We start from the raw sequence: 6,745 nt of genomic DNA, 5'->3' as shown, positions 1-6,745 counted from the left end.
TCCCATATACTTACTAGAAGTCACCACTGCCTGCTGCTTCTTTGTAAACAAAGGCAGGTGAGAACAGTTATCTTCCTTTCCTGTCATAACGTTAGTCATTTCTGAGGTGCTGCCCCGAGAAATGCAGAGGGAGAAGCGGAGAAGAAATCTGTTGTCCAGACCCTCTCCAGGTGGAGTATGATTGATATTCGTGTGGTAGGGTGTACTAAGCCTTTTGAGATGACTGTTCCAGGAGTAAGAACTTGCACATCCTGTCCTGAACCTTGTGTTGATTCAGAGTGACTCAGTGCTCCTCACTGTGGGGGCTGAGGGTAGAATGGCCCACAGCAGTCTTCCCTGAAACATAATAGAATCTTTCACCAGAATGTTGATGCATCTTCTAGCTGCCAAAGATAAGTGGACAGTAGGCAATCCTTAAAATTTTAGGCTGGGGAAGCAACTTCTTTTGCCCAAATACTTGGCCCTAAATCCTTAACTTGATGTTATTTGATTCAAAACGTTGGCTAATGGCATTAAAGGAAATTTACATCATAACTGGGAAGTAGCTGTAATTGTAAAGAAGACAAAATCAATCAGTAATGGGAAAGAAATATCATGGAAACTGCATGAAGCTAAGAAACCAAATAACAAATTAAACTAAAAATAAATTTAAAAATCCATTCAAATGTAGTGGTGGATATATGTCATTATATATTTGTCAAAATCCATAGAATGTACATGGACTTTAGTTAATAATAATGTACCAATACTGATTCATCAACTGTAACAAATGTACCACACTAATGACACAAATGCTAATAATGGAGGAGACTGTGTGGTTGGTGGGAAGAGGAAATGAGGAGGTGTATGGGAGCTCTTTGTAATTCCTGTTCAATATTTCTGTAAACCTAAAAGTGCTCTAAGAATAGCTCTATTCCTACAAGGATTTTTAAAAAAATTATATATACATATACATATACATGTATGTATGGCTAATACGTAGAAATGCTTATTGTTACCTTAAAACTAGGGCTAACCATCAAGCTTTTCTTATAAATCAAACTGTGGTCTGGGTTACAGAAGCCTTTAGAAGAGAGATTGCTCCTCCTAATTGTTTTTAGCATTTCAGATTCCGCTTCACAGCAGTGAAACAAGCACTTGGGATAAGCAACTAGTACAAATACAAATAATTAAAATTATGACTATGACAGGTGCTTGAATGTGAAGCGTGACTTGCAACAATGAAACTTGAACTGAAGTGTTCATCCAGGCCTTCAACACTAGGAGACTACCTGGAGAAACCTAGACTTGGGTTCCAAAATTCATGCCATATTCTTTGAGCTATTTTGTGTCTGGATAATGAAATTTCCAAATCCTTTTCTTCCATGCCTCTAAATAAACATGGAAAACTTAGTAGGATAAACATGGAAGAAGTAACACGGCAGCCACACCATGAGGTGAGGGCTGCCCAAGGCTACTCAGCGGATTGGTTTCCTGTAGTCCTCAGAGATCAGTCATGACAGTCAATACCTAGAAATGTGCTAACTCACCTACTTGTCAAGAACAAGCAATAGACAAGTTACTCTGAGCCTCAGAGGAGTTCTGAGACAGAGATGAGTCAAGATCTAATCATCTGTGTTTTCCAAAATTTGAATAGCTACCTTGTTCATTGCTGAAGCTATGAGCTTCACCAATGTGTCTCCTTGAGGATGACTGGTGACGAGCACAGGATAAAGCAGGACATGTTTCCTCCACATTTCCCATTTCTTACTCCCACTCTTTGGGCTATCCTCATATACAGTGACTCCAGGAGGTACAGATGCACTCATTCATAGTATATATCATAAATAACAGAAATGTATAGCAACTGAGATTTTTAAAGATACATTCTGTATTTGTAAGGCACTGCTCCTCTAATATAAGAGGAGTTAGGAGATGAAGAGTTGGGCTCTGTATGGATACTTCAGTAAAATCTTAAGGGTGCCCTAAAAACCAGGACTCTCAAGCTTCAGAAGATGGGGTTCTAGCACTAACAGACCATGTGCTTCTGCAAGTGCTGGAGCATGGAGATGATATGGTGCTCTTTGCAGAACAGCATGAAACAAAGCCACATTTAATTTTGTCACTGGGAGCAAGAATGTTAGCAAGAAAAGTGACCAACCTACATGTTTACAAGTCTATACACATACACAAAAAAGAAAACCTTTCATAAAACAAATATTTGTTGAAAGTTGAATAAACATTTCAAATATATCAGTTTATCAATGTTTCCTCTTAATATTTATTTCTACCTTTTCATTCTGTTATCTGTCATCCATTAGCAGACACTAAAGTTTTCAGAAGAGTATATAGAAAAAAATTATAATTGGAAGCATTCTACTTCTTATTTACATTTTCCTACACATTTAGAAAATATCACCCTAATCTGATTTTTATCTGTGGCTCACAGAATACCATTGTAATATTAAAGCACAATTTGAGAAATTTTGGCTAAATGAAAGAGAGGAGAAGAGTTCTTTCATCAAGTAGCTCTCTTGTCCTGTGCCTGCCACGTGCCTCTATCCTCAGCTTAAGGTAATCACCACCTTCACCACCATTATGTTGAGTGTTGCTACCTGCTGAGTTCCATATGGAGCACATTATCTGCTTCATTACATTTAATGGAGTAGATATTATTACCCCATTTTAGATAGTATAAGGAAACAATTTAAGTGATGCCACCACTGATACGGCTTATAAAGACAGGGCTGAGATTTAAACCCAGGTATGTCTGACTCCACTGTCCATTCTCTTAACTGCTACCTATACTTCCTTCTTTATGACCTAATGTACAGCAACAAGAGTGGAAAATAACAACTCATTGTATTTTGCAAACCTGTCCCTAGGTCCTTTAATCAGGTGTTTAAAAACTTCTCAGTCGTAAATCTATCATTGTATTACCCAAGGAGTATCTCTGTCCTGTAATTAGGTCTATATACTTACAGAATATATTTTTTTTTTACAGAATTAGTTGTTAAAAAAAAAAAGATGTTGATCAAAAAGGAAGAAGGAAGAGTCTATTTGGATTGTTGTGAAGGCAATAAAATATAGCTCTAATATAGCTTTTTTCCCCATGAAGCTTTCCTAGGCTTCTGGGGACTCTGTAAGCACTTTCCCTGTACTGTTGGCACTTTATCTCCCAACTGAATCCCCCAAATCTGCTAAGCCTTTTGTGCAGATGCTGGGGACACAGAGATCAAAGACACAGTCCTTGCTCTCAAACAGCCCATGGCAAAGTATGTATTATGATACTCACAAGGTGCTTTAGAAAAGGAAAATCATTTAACTGTAGCTAGAAGACGCAAAGGAGGGAAATAAAAGCGTTCTTTAAATGTAGCCCAACATATACTCACTTCTTGTTTAACTACTTGATTTGTTTCCCTGAAGCTGAAGTTATGGTTGGATTTCCATGGACCTGATTTAACCTTTACTCTCTTCCCTGGCCACATAGACTGAAAATTATGCTGTCTTTCACACGAGGATTGGGTAAAGGACAAAAAAGACAAACCTGTTAAAACCTAACCCATCGTGAACAAAGCAACTCAAAAGTACCACTTCCAGAGGGCTGGTGGCATCAACCAGAATGGCAGACCATCTTAGTGCTTGTTTCCACCACGGTGAAAGTAGCCTTTTTCGGTCCAATGACAGAAGCAACCATAAGAAATCATACGACATGCAGTTGAAAGCTTTAGATTTGAGTTTTCCCGAAAGAGACACTGTTCAATATGGATATTAGTTATGCCAGAGAATATTCTTCTCTGGAGATTTTTTTTGAGATTGTGGTAAAATATACATAAAATAAAATTTACCATCTTCACCATTTTTAAGTGTATTTTCTGTAACATTAAGTACATTCACATTGTTGTGCAACTATCACCACACCCATCCATCTCCAGAACTTTTTTTATCATCCCAAACCGAAACTCTGTCCCCATTGAACAAAAACTCTCTATTCTCCTCTCCCCCCAGCACCTGGTAACCACTATTCCACCTTCTGTCTCTATGAATTTGACTCTCCTAGGTATCTCATATAAATAGATTTATATAAGTTGCCCTTTTGTGTCTGCCTTATTTCACTTAGCATAATGTTTTCAAGGTTCATCATGTTGCTAAATATATTGGAATTTCATTCCTTTATAAAGTTGAGTAATACATGTATGTATATACCACATTTTGTTTAATACATTCATCTGCTGACGGGCATTTGGGTTGTTTCCACCTTTTGTTTATTTGTGAATAATGTTGCTATGAACATTGGTGTACAAATATGTTCAAGTCCTTCTTTCAGTTCTTTTGGGTTTATACCAAGAAATGGAATTGCTGGATCATATGTGTTTTAGGAAAAAAAATCCAACCTTTCTGCCTGTGTCTCTCCTTACTCTCACACGTTACCGTGCACACAATACTTTCAGTCACTAAACAGTGGGTTTTTTCCCCCACACCAAGTAGTTCTCAGTGACAGCAGCTGGGTGTCCTATGATTTAACTCTATTCTGACACTGTCTACCTGGACATAACATCAGATTCCACAGTTTAAGGGCTCAGTCCCACCAGACTGTTCCCCCACCTCAGATGCCAATTGCTATTAGTAGGCCCCCAGGTTACCTACAACTTCTGACACATTTGGCTACAAATTGGAGGTTCTCATGTCCTCTTTCCTCTTGGATTTGATTATTTGCTGGAGTAGCTCACAGAACTTAGGGAAACACTTAAGTTTACCAGCTTATTAAAGGATATGATAAAGGACACAGATGAACAGCCAGATGAAGAGATGCATAGGGTGAGATCTGGGAGGGTCCTGAGCACAGGAGCTTCTGTCCCTGTGGAGTTGGGGTGTGTCACCCTCCTGGTATGTGGATGTGTTCATAAACCTGAAAGCTTTATGAACCCCCTATTAATTGGGATTTTATGGAGCTTTCTTATGTAGGCTTGATCAGTTACTAACACCATTTCCAGTTCCTCTCCTCTCTAGAGAAATGAGGGTCTGGGGGTGCGCAGAGACCAACATACATTTTTTTCTATTGTCTCACAATATGGTAATTCCATGCTTAGTGTTTTGAAGAACTACCACACTGTTTTCCACAGTGGCTGTACCATTTTACATTCCCACCACCAATGCAAGATCTTTTTAAAAATACAGGATTTTGCCTGGGGGGTTTACAACTGCTTTTCCCAAAACTCAGTCTTCATTCACCATGTCATTAAAGTCACTAGGCATTTCACTTGTATTGACCGTATTTAGTTTATCATCATTTATCTTTTTAAAGAGGGATACATTGAATAATTTGTCAGTAATTTGAAGGGCACAATAAAAGGTCTGACACCTGTTAATACTCCTTCTGTCCCTCCCTGTATTAGACTGCTACATTGTCACTCTTCTTATCTTGTTTGGAATTCTCACCTTTTGGGTTACTAATTAAATAATTAACCCATTCACCCTTACATTTATCCATTAAAAACACATTTGTTGAGTATCTACAGGTAAGCATCAAATGTTAATAAAGGCAAGGGCTTGAGTTCCAGAAGATGACAGTAAAAGCAAGCAGAGTAAAGCAGGAGTGTGTCCTGCAATGGCAAGTGGTGGGTCAGGGGAGTGAGCCTACCCTGGGCTTGGGAGAGTGAGACTCAGCTGATGTGGGAGGGCTGCTAAGAGGAAGGAAAGGTCATTGAAGAAAAAAGTCCTCCATGTAACAATTTTCCCCAGGGTTGGCACTGATTGAATTTACGTGTCCTTGGATTTTGTAAACTCCTAAAAATATATATTTACTTTTCCATCTTCAGCACCAGTACATCTTCCACAGTATCATCATAACGGTAGTTTTGATAAGGTCATAAATGAGAAAAATGAGGCCATAGAATTTAACTGAACCTGCCAGTCACATAGCTCGATAATTGTCAGTGGTAGGGTCAATAAAGAACTCGCTGCTCTGATTCAGTCTGAACCCCTGCTGCAGCCATAATTTCCATTGAAATGGGTGAATCAGAGAAAAAGAGTTGTAAACATCAATGTGGGTCATTTGTATTCACCAAACTTGTATTCAAATAAAAATCCCAAATGGCTTCCCCATTTTCCCCAATTTAAACTAACCCGTGATTATGTCATGTTTAGTACAGATTTAAGCAACCTCACCTTCACAATTTGTGACCACAGCCCATTTCATTCTCAACTCACTGCATACGGCAACAAAAATCAGCAAAGAAAAGGTTTGGAAGGCCAAAGAAAGATCAAGTGAGTGAGGTCTGTGGCTTTACAGCCTTACTCATTTAAAACTTCACCAACTGTAAAATGTGGCTTATCTCACTTACAAAATATAATCAAATTTAACCTGATTATTACAATACTCTATCAGTCCTAAGAAAGTATACCTATGTCTATCATGCATGTTTACATCTTCATTAATCATAAAATCTCGAACTTCCATAATCCTTTGTAGTCGATTCTATCAAAGGGTCTTAAGAATATGAAGAATGCATTTCTTGTTAAGAAATCATGATATGCTCAGAATTCAACCCCAGTTAAATGGGCTCAGTTTTTGTGGTGTTTGATCTGCTATTTAGACCTCAAAACCCAGGTTAAACCTGTAGGATAATTTGTGGTATGGAGTAAACAAGCCTATAATCAGAAATCTCATTATAAAAAATAGTGCTTTAAAATACAAGTTTTGTTTTGCTTTTTTAAGGGAAAGACACATACAGTAAAGATGTCTCCCTCCCTTCCCTTACTCTCC

Source organism: Camelus bactrianus, chromosome 11, assembly GCF_048773025.1.
Source record: "Camelus bactrianus isolate YW-2024 breed Bactrian camel chromosome 11, ASM4877302v1, whole genome shotgun sequence".
In the NCBI taxonomy this organism is placed as follows: Eukaryota; Metazoa; Chordata; class Mammalia; order Artiodactyla; family Camelidae; genus Camelus; species Camelus bactrianus.
Note: the sequence above shows the minus strand (reverse complement) of the source record.